Below are 15,624 nucleotides of genomic sequence, written 5' to 3' on the forward strand. Positions count from 1 at the left end.
CAGTTCAGAGAAGGTTCAGTAGTTTGATTCCTGAGATGAAGGGGTTGTTTTACGAAGAAAGGTTAAGCAGGTTGGGATAATACTCATTGGACTTTCAAAGAATGAAAGGGGATCTCATTGAAACATATAAGATTCTGAGGGGGCTTAACAGGGTAGATGCAGAGAGGATATTTCCTCTCGTGGGGGGATCTAGAACTAGGGGCGTAGTTTCAGAATAAGGGGTCGCCCATTTAAAACGGAGATGAGGAGGGATATAATCTTTCAGAGGGTTGTGAATCTTTGGAATTCACTATCCCAGAGAGCTATGGGGGCTGGGTCATTGAATTTATTTAAGGTGGAGGTAGACAGATTTTTGAGTGATAAGGGAGTCAAGGGTTATGGGGAGTAGGCAGGAAAGTGGAGTTGAGGCCAAGATCAGATTAGCCATGATCTTATTGAATGCCGGAGCAAGCTCGAGTGGCCAACTGGCCTACTCCTGCTCCTATTTCTTATGTTCTTATGTTTGTGAGACCATAAGATTATCGGTCTGCTTACCATGCTGCTTGAGAGTCTTAGGACATTTTCTGATCAAGCCAACATATTCTTAGATCAATTGGAACCACATCTCTCAACATTAGCTAACAAATAAAAATTGCGTAGGTTCTATAATGGGTGGGCAATTCACTCCACCAGATTATCACCTGAAGCCTAAAATCTACCGTATGATGATAGGAGCTCAGAAAGAGATAGAGGTAGCTCATGTGGCTGCAGAAGAAAAAGATAAACAGCAGGCGTTCCCATTACAAATGTTGTAACGGGCGACTGAAAAGCCAACGCATTGGAAAATGGGGCGGGTTTTATAAAGGACAGGTGATACGCCATCATTACATTTACCCATTCTTAAAGGTTACATCTGATAACTGTACTGAATTATCAGAGCTACTGGCATGAGTATAAATTATAGACTGTACATGAATTGCAGATTCTAATATTATCACAATGTATAATCTTATTAAGTGAAAATGGTAATATTGGAGAATGGAATTATTTTCACCATTTGCTAACCAACTTTATTGATTTGAATGTTGGTAGTTTTCATTCATATCACAAAACAAGCTCTTGGAATTTTATCTCCCTTATATTGCCATACATATAAATAGTGCCTGAAAACCCAGCTATAAGTTGTGACATTAAAATGCATGTGATTTGACAATGGGGGTTGGGCCGGGTCCACCTTGACGGTAGGGATCAGTCAGGTCGAGGTTGATAGCAGGAATCAGGTTAACAAGGAAATGAGGCCAAGTTAGATAAATCACCAATCTTGCCAGTTAAGTACACATTTAGAAGTGTGAAAGCAGCATTTTTGTAGATGGCTTCCGATTGAACAATTTCCATTCTTTAACGCAATAGAAAACCTTCTGAAGCAAGATGGAAAACCACCAACTACCTTGATTTTGATTTATTAACTCAACCAAAATAAGGGTTATTGATAGCTCATTAATAAAATGAGAAAAATATCCAAAAGTAGAAATTGAAAGAAAAAATATCTGATGATGTTTCATGGTAATTTTTGAGCGCTCATTCTTAAGAAGCCCAGCAGAAGAAGAGGAGGGCATTAACAAAAAGTAAACAACTGGTTTTGATCGTATTTAAAAAATATAATGCACATGTCTTAAATAGTGAGTGCATATGCGGTAACTGACCAGGACTGCGTTCCCACGAAACACTGGCAGTTTGAAAATAACTCACAACTGTTTGGTCGCTCTGACCTGTAGGAACTTACTCACCATGACTGCTGCCAGGTAATCTGGAGCATCAGCAGCAACAAAAACAACAACTTGTATTTATATAGCACCTTTAACGTAGTAAAACATCCCATGGCGCTACACAGGAGCATTATCAAACAAAATTTGATACCAAGCCACATAAGGAGAAACTAGGACAAATGACCAAAAGCTTAGTCGAAGAGGTAGGTTTTAAGGAGTGTCTTAAAGGAGGAGAGAGAGATAGGGAGGCGAAGCGATTTAGCAAGGGAATTCCAGAGCTTAGGGCCTTGGCAGCTGAAGGCATGGCCGCCAGTGGTGTAGCGATTAAAATTGGGGATGGGCGTGTGGTGTGAGGCAGAGGAACTGACCCATCAAACAATGTAGACCAGGCACAACAAGTACTTAACTAAGCCAGCAAATAAATAAAAGTAAACCAAACCGGCCCAGGGAGGTTGAATTCTAATAATCAGTACTTGGAACCCAACAACAACAACTTATATTTGTACAGCATCTTTAATAAAATGCTCAAGGCGCTTCACAAGAGTGTTACTAAAAGAAAAATTGACACCAAGCCAGATAGGATATGTTAGGGCAGATGGCCAAAAGCTTGATCGAAGAGGTTGGTTTTAAGGAGCATCTTAAAGGAGGAAAGAGAGATAGAGAGGCATAGAGGTTTAGGGAGGGAGTTCCAGAGCTTAGGGCCCAGGCAGCTGAAGGCACGACCGCCAATGGTGGAGCATTTAAAATCCAGGATGTTCAAAAGGCCAGAATAGACAGAGCGCCGAGGTCTAGGGGGATTATAGGGCTGGAGGAGAATACAAAGATAAGGAGGGGCGAGGCCATAGAGGGATTTGAAAACAAGGATAACAATTTTAAAATCGAGGTGTTGCTTAATTGGGAGCCAATGTAGGACAGCAAGCACAGGGAGATAGATGAGTGGAACTTGGTATGAGTTAGCACATGGGTGGCAAAGTCTTGGGTGACCTTAAGCTTACAGAGCATAGAATTAGGGAGGCTGGTCAGGAGTGCGTTAGAATAGTCAAGTCTAGAGTAAATAAAGGCATGGATGAGGGTTTCATAAGAACATAAGAAATAGGAGCCTCTCGAGCCTGCTCAGCCATTTAATAAGATCATGGCTGATCTGATCATAGGCTCAGCTCCACTTCCCTGCCTGCTCCCCATAATCCTTTATTCCCTTATTGTGCAAAAATCTGTCTATCTCCGCCTTAAATATATTCCATGACCCAGCCTCCACAGCTCTCTGGGGCACAGAATTCCACAGATTTGCAACCCTCTGATAGAAGAAATTCCTCCTCATCACAGTTTTAAATGGGCGGCCCCTTATTCTGAAACTATGCCCCCTAGTTTTAGTTTCCCCTATGAGTGGAAATATCCTCTCTGCATCCACCTTGTCGAGCCCCCTCATTATCTTATATGTTTCGATAAGATCACCTCCATTCTTCTGAACTCCGATGAGTATAGGCCCAACCTACTCAACCTATCTTCATAAGTCAACCCCGTCTTCTCTGGAATCAACCCAGTGAATCTTTCCGTGAACAACCTTCAATGCAAGTATATCCTTCCTTAAATATGGAGACCAAAACTGTATGCATTACTCTAGGCATGGCCTTACCAATACCCTGTACAGTTGTAGCAGGACTTCTCTGTTTTGGCAGCATATAAGTTGAGGTAAGGGTGGAGGCGAAGGTGGAAAAGGGCGGTCTTAGTGATAGAACGGAAATGAGATAGGAAGCTCAATTTGTGATCAAGTATGACACCAAGGTTGCGATAAGTCTTGGTCAGCCATCGACAGTTACCAGGGAGAGAGATCGAATCAGTTGAAAGGGAACAGAGTTTGTGGTTTTCCCGATATTTAATTGGAGGAAATTTCTACGCATTCAGTACTGGATGACGAACAAGCAGCCTGATATACTAACTGCATCTCTGATGACCAAATGCCAACTGATGTTGTAAGCACCAGGTTATATGTGCCCCCAAGTAAAAGCGTTTTGATTTGCTGCTCCTTGTCAAATCTCTGATTATCCCATGCAGTTTATTCATTTTTAAGTAACCTGCAAAAATGTCATGAAAACAATATTACATAGATGGTCTTGTCAAAAAATTGCTGCTAAAAATGATCCCCACTGTGGCTGTTGTTTCTCTGCTGAGCTGGGTGACTTGTTCTATGGGTTTTTCTGCTTTGTTGATTGCTGGCTTGGGTGGTTTTACATTTTCTCCGCTGTTTCCTGCACTGCAACCATTACCACGGCAATAACCTCAATCCTTCAATTCTGCATCCTTCAAATAGCTTCTGGACTTCACTCGCTTGCTACACTTATCTCCGAACTTGGACAACAGTTCATCGATGCTCCATGCCGATGTCAACCTTTTCCCTCCATATGAACTCTGACTTTAACTCTGGACTCCCTACTATTGTCACCAACCTATTCCCTGCTACTACCAGGAAAAATGCATCACGATAATTGCTACATAACCAGGCCTATATAAGTTGAGTTTTCCCCTGTGTCCATTCGTGTGTGCATTTTGTCTGCCCACTCCCGACTCGAACCGTTCACTTCTACTTCTACTTCTTTCTGCCCCTTTTCCTTTTGTCTCTCTCCCTCTCGGACCACTCTCTCCTGTCGCCATGCCGCCTTTCATCTCTCCTCTCTCGGATTCTCTGCCCTCCCAAATCCCCATTCCAACCTTTCATTACTCTTCGACCTTCCTACTTTTCTGCTGCTTTCCCAGGTTCGACTCCTTCTTAGGTAAGCCCACATCTTCCCTTTGTGCTTCTCTTGGCATCCTCCGAAGGGCCCATCGAGACACTCATTGCTGCCTCCTCATTAGTAGCAACCTCAACAGTACCATCCTACTGTCTCATTGAACTTCCCGCTCAGCATGCCTGTGGGGAGCTAATCTTGTTTTTCCCCGTCCAACTCACCCCTCCCAGCACTGACCATGTGGATGCTGGCAGTGGGTCAGCCATCACCAATCCTCTCCGTGTCTCCTTCCAGAATGTACATTCACTTGCGAACAAGCCCCTTGCCATCCATGAGCTTATCATGGATGATTGCATCAACATCATGGCCCTGACGGAAACTTGGTTTAGGGGTGATGACGTTACCTTTAAGTGAAACCTCCCTGCCTGGCTCTACTTTCTACCACTTGTCCCGCTCAGACCACTGTGGTGGCAGAGTGGCTCTCATCACCAAAGCACCACTTGGTCTGCCCCTCTACTCTTCTGGCACCTTCTCCTTCTTTGAGCATCTCACCAAATTCCACCCCTCTCACCATTCATTGAAAATTCTCGTTCTCCACTGCCCACCCAAGTACGATAAAAATGTTATCACGGAGATATCTTCACTGCTTTCCTCCCTCAGCCTCTGCATCAAGCGACTTCTCATCCTCAGTGATTTAATCTTCATCTCAATTCATCATGCAATTTCTCCTCTGAGTTCACTACCCTCCTATCCTTCCTTAATTTCTCCCTCCATGTGAACTTTCCAGCCCACATTCACCTCCACCCCCTTGACCTTGTCGTCTCTTGTAGCCTCGCTATCCCCACTATGTCAATCTCTGACCACTTCCTTATATCACTCTCCACCCACATCCCCCTCCCCCACAATCCTACTTCCTTCTGTGTCTGCCCCTGGAAAAAACTCTGTCCCAACTCTTTTACAACTGAACTTATAAAATCCCAACTGCCCAGCCTTTAGCCCTCCATTCACCATGACATTTCTGCAGCCACCAATCTGCTCAACCACTCCCTCACCACCACCTTTGATGCCCTAGTCCCTATTAAAACCATTACTCTCTCTCTCATCCTGGCCTTTCCCCCTGGTACGCCTCTTATCTTCGTTCCCTCAAGTCCAAGGGACACAGACTTGAACGGATATGGTGGACAACTGGTTTGGCCATTCACCACTAGATCTGACTGGACCCCATAATAAATATTGGGTCCTACTCTTGTCTGTAAAAACTGCTCGTTATTCCAGGATCATTCTGGAATGCAAAGATAACCCCGGCAACTATTCTCTACTGCTAACTGTCTTCTTATACTTGTGCCCCATCTCCAACCTCCCTTTCCTCTACAAAATTCTTGAACGTGCTGCCTCCCAAATCTGTGCCCATCTTTCCCGGAACTCAATGTTTGAATCCATCCAATCCGGTTTCCGCCCCTGCCACAGTACCGGAACAGCTCAAATTAAAGTCACAAATGACATCATTTGTGACTGTGACAATGGTAAACTATCCCTCCTCATCCTCCTTGACCTGCCTGTAGCCTTTGACACGGTTGACCACTCCATCCTGCTCCAACGCCTCTCCACCGCGTCCAGCTGGGTGGGACTGCACTTGCCTGGTTCCATTCTTATCTATGTAATTGTAGCCAGAAAATCACTTGCAATGGCTTCTCTTCTCACTCCCACATTGTTCCTCTGGGGTCCTCCAAGGATCTATCCTTGGCCCCCTCCTATTTCCCATCTATATACTGCCCTTTGGTGACATCATCTGAAAATGTGCCATCAGTTTCCACATGTATGCTGATGACACCCAGCTATATCTCACTGCCACTTCTCTCGACTCCTCCACGGTCTCTAAATTGTCAGACTGCTTATCCGACATCCAGTACTGAATGAACAGAAATTTTCTCCAATTAAATATTGGGAAGACCAAAACCATTGGACTGGATTTTTGGTTCTGCTCATTTCCTGCCGGTAATGGCGGCGGGCCGGTAATGGCGGTGGGGCGGTAAAGTTTGCACCCAGGAACAGTTTGTGTCTCAAGTCTTAAGTCAGCAAAGTTCATCAGCTGGGCTCTGAGTGTGGGGCGGAACGCTAAGGGAGGCGGCCGGCTGTGCAACGGAAAATCCTGAGCTAAATAGCTGGCCTCAGAGTGCTGTAAGAGAGGCCTGGGGGGAAAAAACCTAAAAGAAACCCACCAAAAACATTCCCAATAAATAACTTGCGCCACCACACCATAAATCGCAAAAAAAAAAAAAAAAAAGCAATCACACTTACCTGAGGTCGACATTATTTACTACTGAGCGCTACGGATCAGGCGGCAGCCAAAAATCAAACTGGTGTCGCAACCAGTGGCGTTGCACACTGGCCAGCCTCTTCCGGGAGGTACTGCTCAGTGCCCCGTCAAAACCAACACCAAAGGTCCCGGCTGGGCGCTGGAAGCTGGCTGCCCACCCAGAAGTGCTTACCGCCGCCATTCCCGCCCCTCCGGGGTGCTAACAGGAGTCGCAGAAGACCGAAAATCTAGCTTATTGTCTTCAATCCCTGCCACAAACTCCGTTCCCTAGCCACCGACTCTATCCCTCTCCCTAGTATCTGCCTGAGGCTGAACCACACTGTTCGCAAACTTGGTATCACATTTGACCCTGAAATAAGCTCCTGATCACATGTCCACGGTATATCTAAGATCGCCTATTACCACCTCCATAACATTGCTCGTCTCTGCCCCTGCCTCAGCTCACCTGCTGCCGAAACCCTCCTCTATGTCTTTGTTACCTCTAGACTTGACTACTCCAATGCATTCCTGGCTGGCCTCCCACATTCTACCCTACGTAAACTTGAGGTTATCCAAAACGCGGTTGCTTGGGTCCTAACTCGCACCAAGTCCCGTTCACCTATCACCCCTGTGCTCACTGACCACCATTGGCACCTGGTTAAGCAACACCTCGATTTCAAAATTCTCATCCTTGTTTTCAAATCCCTCCATGGCCTCGCCCCTCCCTATCTCCTTCAGCCCCACCACCCCCGAGGTATCTGCGCTCCTCTAATTTGGCCCCCAGCAGTACAACTGAGATGCTGCCAGCGCTTCTTAAAGGAACACACACAACTTTCAGGTAAGTTTAGATTTTTGCCTTTGGACTGGTTTCTTTACATTTTATTGGAGTAGTGGCTTGGTGCAATACATTTAAAAAGTTGTTAAAGTGTGCAGGGGGTGCTGCTGGACATTTGCAAGGCTTTGGCTCTTAAAGAAAGCCTTTGAGAACACCACTTGTTCCCACTCCTGATTATAATTGCTCAACCATAGGTGGCTGTGCCATCAGTTGCCTGGACCCCAAGCTCTGGAACTCCCTCGCTAAACCTCTCTGCCTCTCTACCTCTCTTTGCTCCTTTAAGACGTTCCTTAAAACCTACTTCTTTGACCAAGCTTTTGGTCATCTGCCCTAATTTCTTCTTAGGTGGCTTGGTATCAAATTTTTGTCTTATAACATTACTGTGAAGCACCTTGGGATATTTTACTATGTTAACGGTGCTATATAAACATAAGTTATTGATGTTGTTGTTGATACAGGGGTCTGAATTTGCATATGTAACACTGTTGACCCCATTGGAATAATGGGGTGAGGTGGATGGACCACTGGGCACATGCCTGTAGTTACAAAATATACTCTACTGAAATTTTCAGAGGTCTAGTTTTCTTGCCTGGCCTGGATCCCCTTGGTGGGTCCACTTATGCCCTACACTGTAGTGAATGGAGAAAGTGTCAGACTGAACACTGTGAGCTCAAAGTAAAATGTGACCTTAGGCTTTTATTGCAGGTCTCCAGAGTGCCTCTCCAACCTGTAAAGCCTCTTTATATACCTGCGCTCCCAAGGGATTATGGGATCCTTGGGACTCCAGGGGATGAGCCCTCTGGTGGCTGTATGGAGTAAATGCAAGTATACATATATAACAACACTCCCCCCCCCGCCCAAAGTCAATAGTGTAACTATTTACATTGTGAGTCAATCTGGGGCCCTTCTTGCACTGGTTGATCGTCTCGGTGTGAAAGCTGGTGTTGTTGAATCATTTGTTGGGCCCTCGCTGGGCTGCTGTGCAGCTGGCCTTGCTGGGCAGCCTGGTGTGTTGGGCCCTGCTGGGCTGCTGTGGATGATGGGTTCTGCTTCGTGGTCAACCGTGGTGTCGGTTGCCACTGGTGTGTATGTTGGGGGATCAAAAAAGGTAGGGTCCAAGGTGGGTTGCTCAGGATAGTCGGTGAATCTGAGTTTGATTTGGCCCAAGTGTTTCTGGTGAATGAGTCCATTTGAAAGTTTGACCCGAAACACACTGCTCCCCTCTTTGGCCACGACAATGCCGGCAAGCCACTTGGGACCTTGTCCATAATTTAATACAAATACAGGATCATTGATTTCAATCTCGCGTGACACATTTGCGCTATCATGGTTTTCACTTTGTTGAAGCCGCCTGCTCTATACCTGTTCATGTAGATCAGGGTGAACTAACGAGAGTCTTGTCTTAAGTGCTCTTTTCATGAGTAGTTCAGCAGGTGGGATCCCAGTGAGTGAGTGGGGTCTCATGCGGTAGCTAAGAGGACTCGGGATAGGCGAGTCTGCAGTGAGCCTTCAGTTACCCTCTTCAAGCCTTGCTTGATGGTTTGCAATGCTCTCTCTGCCTGACCATTGGACACTGGTTTAAACAGGGCAGATGTGACATGTTTGATCCCGCTGCAGGTCATAAATTCTTTGAACTCAGCACTGGTGAAACGTGGCCTGTTGTTGCTCACCAGGACATCGGGTAAGCCGTGTGTGGCAAACATGGCCCGCAGACTTTCAGTAGTGACAGTGGACGTGCTAGCCAACATTATCTCACATTCAATCCACTTGGAGTACGCGTCTACAACCACAAGGAACATTTTACCCAAGAACAGGCCTGCATAGTCGACGTGTACCTTGGACCATGGTTTGGAGGGCCAAGACCATAAACTTAGCGGCGCCTTCCTGGCTACATTGCTTAACTGCGAGCATGTATTACATCTGTGAACGCAGGACTCTAAATCCGCATCGATACCGGGCCTCCACACGTGGGATCTGGCTATCGCTTTCATCATTATGATGCCTGGGTGCGTACTGTGGAGGTCATTGATGAAGGTCTCTCTACCCTTCTTGGGGACCACTACTCGATTGCCCCACAGAAGGCAGTCTACCTGTATAGACATTTCGTCTTTGCGCCGCTCGAACGGCTTTATCTCTTCCTACATTTCCACTGGGACACTGGATCAGCTCCTGTGAAGCACACAGCTTTTGACTAGAGATAATAAGGGGTCCTGGCTTGTCCAGGTTTTGATCTGCCGGGCAGTGACGGGTGATTTATCACTCTCAAATGCTTCCATAACCATGGCTAAATCTGCGGGCTGTGCTATTTCCACCCGTGGTGGGCAATGGCAGCCTGCTGAGAGCATTGGCGCAGTTTTCTGTGCCTGGCCTGTGGCGGATGACGTAGTTGTATGCGGACAACGTGAGCGCCCATCTCTGGATGTGGGCCGATGCGTTGGTATTTATCCCCTTTACTCTCGGAGAACAGGGATATAAGTGGCTTATGGTCAGTTTCCAATTTGAATTTTAGCCCAAACAGGTATTGATGCATTTTCTTTATGCCATCAACACACGCTAACGCTTCTTTTTCAATCATGCTGTAGGCTCTCTCGGCCTTAGACAGACTCCTGGATGCATAAGCAACCGTTTGCAGTTTCCTGAAATCATTAGCTTGTTGCAATACACACACGACGCCATATGACGACGCATCACATGCTAGTACCAAACGCTTACATGGATCATACAACACGAGCAATTTGTTTGAGCATAACAATTTTCTCGCTTTTACAAAGGCATTTTCTTGGCTTTTGCCCCAAACCCATTCGCCCCCTTTTCGTAGTAAGACATGCAGTGGTTCTAACAGTGTGCTGAGACCCGGTAAGAAGTTACCAAAGTAGTTCAAGAGTCCCAGAAACGACCGCAGCTCCATTACGTTCTGTGGCCTCGGTGCATTCTCAATTGCCTCCGTCTTCGCGTTGGTGGGCCTGATGCCGTCTGCCGCAATCCTCCTTCCCAGGAATTCTACTTCAGGCGCCAGGAAAATGCACTTTGAGCATTTTAGCCCGAGCCCCATGCAGTTGAGTCGACTAAGAACCTCGCCTTGTGATGGATGTGTCATGTCCCCCGAGTTAGGTGGATCTGCACTTTTGCTCCTTGGAATTTCCTGATGCCTGGTTTGAACAGCGAAGGAAATTTGTTTACGACCTGGGCACACGAAGTGTCATCGACGAACGCGAGTGCTCGGACGTCGTCCCAGTTCCAGTGTATCTTTCCCAGCCAGCTCCTGCCGAGCAGCGTGGGACCATTGGCCGGTACCACCCAGAGTGGTAGCTTGTGCACCGCTCCATCATAGGAGACCTTTACGCTAGCACTGCCGATTACAGGAATCAGTTCTTTTGTGTAAGTTTTTAGTCTCGTGCGAACTGGAGTTAAGACTGGCCTTGAGGCCTTGTTGCACCACAAACTTTTGAAAGTCTTTTTGCCCATGATGGACTGGCTCACGCCCATGTCCAGCTCCATTGACACCGGGAGTCCATTTAGTTCAACATTCAGCATTATCGGGGGACAATTTGTGGTGAAAGTGTGCAGCCCATGTACCTCTGCCTCCTCTATCTGAGGCTCTGGTTCGTAGTGATCCTCTGTGGATATGTCCTCCTCTGAAACGTGGTGGTTTGTATGTTTAACAGACTTAGCAGCTTGCCTGCAAACTCGTTGGAGGTGTCCCATTGTTCCACAGCCCTTGCAAACGTATCCTTTGAATTGGCATGAATGGAAACGATGATCAACCCGCAGCGCCAGCAAAGTGTTAATGGCCTTGCATTCATCACCCTTGATGGTGGACTCTGAGACATCTGCGGACGTGTAGCTGCAGGTATGTGTGACCTGCCCTGTACATTACGATTTGAAAACAACATCACTTTGTTCACAGTACTTGTAGCAGCACTTGTGTGCTGAGAGATTTGCTTAGTATTGTCACTGGTGGCAATGAATGCCTGGGCTATTGCTATGGCCTTACTCAGGGTTGGGGTCTCTACAGTCAAAAGTTTGCGAAGTATGGTTTTGTGACCAATGCCAAGTACGAAAAAGTCTCTGAGCATGTGCTCCAAATGTCCTTCAAATTCGCAATGTCCTGCAAGGCGTCTTAGCTCGGTGACATAACTCGCCACTTACTGGCCTTCAGATCTTTTGTAGGTGTAGAACCGGTATCTCGCCATCAGAACGCTTTCCTTCGGGTTCAGATGCTCCCGGATCAGTGCACAAATTGTCGTACGATTTCTCCGTGGGTTTCGCTGGAGTGAGCAGATTCTTCATGAGGCCATACATTGGTGCCCCACAGACGGTGAGGAGGATCGCTCTGCATTTGGCAGCGTTCTCTTCCCCATCTAGCTCATTGGCCACGGAGTATTGGTCGAGTTGCTCCACAAAAGTTTCCCAATCATCTCCCTCCGAATATTTCTCCAGGATGCCCACTGTTCTCTGCATCTTTGGGTTCGCTATCTGTGTCTCGTCACCAGTTGTAGTGTATGGAGAAAGAGTCAGACTGAACACTGTGAGCTCAAAGTAAAGTGTGACCTTAGTCTTTTATTGCAGGTCTCCAGAGTGCCTCTCGAACCTGTGAAGCCTCTTTATATACCTCTGCTCCCAAAGGATTATGGGATGACTTGGGACTCCAGGAGATGAGCCCTTTCGTGGCTGTACAGATTAAATGCAAGTATACATATATAACACTACATCTCATCTCACTTGTGGCATACTGGCCTCCAAACTTACAATAAATCCAATTGAGGGTGGGGAAGCAGGAATTAACAGCATATGGAGTCCCCATCACTAACTCCCCAATGTAGTGGCTGATGGAAGTCCTGCCTCAGACAAGACCTACTAAAAACTAATAACACAGTCCAGGGCCTGGTGTATCTGTGTTCTGGCCTCTTTTCTAGGTCCTCAGTGCTCTCTCAGTAGAGTTACAGTGGAATTGTGGTGGAAGGCCCATATGGTTTTTGCGAACCAGATGTTAACTTTTCTCATGAGGGAGAGTTTTATAACTTAATGTGAGGCAATCTTCTTCACTTCTAAAGGTATACTGGACTCAATTTTTTTGTGGGGATGTAATTGGAAAGTTACACTGAAATTTACACCTATTGTCATGCCCATTTTGCCGACAGCAATTTACACCGACATTTCCTGACAACTGCAGTAGCCTATGCCGGAATGTAATATTCGATGTAAATAAGCAGAAATCAATGTACGCAATTGGGGCCCAAGAAATTCATGGAAATTACACCATGTCTTCCTCCTTTAAGTATGAATATTTCAGTTTGACGTTTTCTAACCATCAGTTATACACATTAGGCACAGCGGCTGCAAAGTTGGAGACTATAGTGCCGGTTCAGAAGAAAAAATTGCAGCCACGTCGCTTCTGCCCATATCTGGCACAGATTGGGTAGGTCGGCGACACTGCCATTGCCTGCGCTCACTGTACACATTTAAATGATTCACAACGTGACGTCAATTACCATGCAACGCCTGATTTGACGAATGATCTGTGATTTTGGACGTTGCACTCTTAATAATGCCTCTTTAAACAACGCTCAGGGAAGAATGTGCATGCAGCAGTACAACTGGACACTGCCAGCGCTTTTTAAAGAGACACACACAACTTTCTGGTAAGTTTAGAGTTTGGCTTTTGGACTGGTTTCTTTACATTTTATTGGAGTAGTGGCTTGATGCAATACATTAAAAAAATTGTTAAAGTGTGCAGGGAATGCTGAAGGACGTTTGCAAGGCTTTGGCTCATAAAGAAAGGCCTTTGAGAACACCACTTTCTCCCACTCCTGGGGGTTCTAGTTGCAGTCCACCTTGGGCTGCAGCATCATGAGGAGAAGGAGCAGAGGTAGCAAAGTGGACAAGCTGCTCGCAAAGGGAGGAGGAAGAAGAAAAATAGGAAGCAGAAGAGGAGGAAGCGGAAGGAAGGTGGCAATCCAGACAGTCCCTTTCTGGTCAGAATATCTGGGTTTGAATCATCCGCCTGTGGTACCAGTGAATACAAGCCCAATTCCCCTTTCAACATTTGTCCCACACCTTACCTTCCCTCTGTTATTGACCATTACAGTGTTTTCTTAGCCAAAATTTTGAAATAAAAGACACCACAAAGCGAAATTTGCAATCCAACTTGCAATCCATATAGTTATCCAATATGACATCAAGAAATCAATGATTCACCCTTGTGCATTGTCTTGGTGAGTGTCTTGCATGTGCCTATGCCTCTCCGAGTGTTGTCCTGTGGAGCTACCCCCGTGGCTGCAGCATGGCTGCTGGAAGGCTGCTGACTTGCAGTGGGGGACACTGCAGATGGCCTTACAGGTTGACCTTGAAGAACTGGTGGCTGGGTGTGTGAAATCGAGTGCTTGTGTTTCTTCACTCTCCTCTCCCTCTTCTTGGTCAATCACTGACTGGGCAGGCTGCATTTCTTGGGTGTGTGAAATGAGGAAGGCACAAGGGTAGGGTTGTAAGAGGGGAGGAGGGTAAAGCAAGAGGTGCACGCATACACCATGTGCAGCTTATAAAGCAGAAGAAATTGTGGGACGAGGGGGAAGTGGGATGTGAGAAGGAGGATAACGTATGAAGATACCAGAACCTTTGTTTTCCTCCAGCTCCATCACTGGCCAAGGGCTGAGCCATGCCCCTGCCAAGAATGGCCAGCACCGTCTCCTCCAAGGGGGTGAGGTGAAGTTATGAATGTGAGGTATGCTTCGTGTTTGGTAGAGATTGTTGGTAGGTGAGTGATTGCGGGTTGTGCATTGAGCAGTGTGTGAGGCTAGTGGTGCAGTTGGTCGGAGAAGGCTTTCATTGAAGGTGCATTCACTGACCTTAGCTTGTGATGTTAGCCGGTGCTCAGCGCCCTGTTATCGCCCCAGATATTAATTTGCTTCCATGCGGTGCTGCCAGCATCACAGGCTCCTTCCCTTATTTAAAGGGAAGGGCCAATGCTGGGTTGCAAGATTCTTCCTCTTATTTCTGTGGGGCCAGGGGATCTGCGTGACTTCCATTACAGCCCCAAGCACTCTCAGAGAGTGGAGGGCTCAGGCATCGCACAGCAATGCACCATCAAAAACAATCAGATGGGTGCGAAGAATAAAGTTTGCCCTACCTGACCACCACTGCCTTGAAATATTGTTCCCCGAGTGGCCAGCCGAGGTGATAATGCCTCTTGTTGGCGCCCAGCAATGCAGCTGGGGGTGGGAGCGAATATCACATCCAGGGTGGTAATGAGCGCTGCGCACCGGATGATATCACGATCTACGGAACGCAAGAGAGCGAGGCGGTAAGTGTTAGTGCCAGCGCACAACCACCAGGAAAGTTCGCGGACGTCGGTGAATTGGCCGCGCCCGTCCGGTAACTCCTTCTCGCCCTGTTACAGCTCCCGCAGGCACTAACGGGGGGCACAAAGAGCCAAATTTCTCCCCCATTACCTTTTTCAAGATGTAAGTATACCAACAGGCTTTCGTTTGCAATGTCCTATTTTGTAGTGTTTCTCATCAAGAGATTGAAGTGACCTCTGTTTTTCTCTCTCTCTCTAGATTGCAGACTCTCACAGTTGGAAAGGCATGTTTAAACGCCCACCACTATGGTGAAGTCAGCAGTTCCAGTGATCGGTTAACCTTGTATTGAACTAAAATATCCAACATAATAGATGTAGCGTGTAGTGGGTGGTGTGTGGGGTCAGGTTCACCTTTGACCTTCTGAGCAGTTTGAATCGCTCCCACTCCCTGGGTTCTAGGCTCTGGATTTCTTTGGGGGATGTGATAAAGTGCAAGAGACAACTGGTTTGGTGGAAAAGAACTTCAATATTATTAAAGGCAAGAAAATACAATGTCAAACTTATAATCACTCAAGTAAAAAACAGCACATCACACATTCAAAGGGGTTACAGTGAATAATGCACCTCCCAGCTCCCAATGTCTAACACTGACTAGGTTAAACTCCAGGGCAAACAAGGACTATGCTCACTGATCCTTTGCTGGTAGTTGGTGGTGGGTCGCGATTTCG

At 46.6% G+C, this 15,624-nt stretch overlaps 1 long non-coding RNA gene across 1 annotated transcript in view; it reads left to right on the top strand.

Moving 5' to 3' along the window:
- Positions 1 to 15,237, top strand: part of LOC139272652 (uncharacterized) — a 54,906-nt gene extending 39,669 nt beyond the window's left edge. Inside the window, exon 3 of the long non-coding RNA XR_011594926.1 lies at positions 15,156 to 15,237. This is a non-coding gene — a long non-coding RNA (uncharacterized lncRNA). The remainder of the gene's footprint in view (positions 1 to 15,155) is intronic.
- Positions 15,238 to 15,624: the final 387 nt, after the last annotated feature.

Source organism: Pristiophorus japonicus, chromosome 9, assembly GCF_044704955.1.
Source record: "Pristiophorus japonicus isolate sPriJap1 chromosome 9, sPriJap1.hap1, whole genome shotgun sequence".
Taxonomy (NCBI): domain Eukaryota; kingdom Metazoa; phylum Chordata; class Chondrichthyes; family Pristiophoridae; genus Pristiophorus; species Pristiophorus japonicus.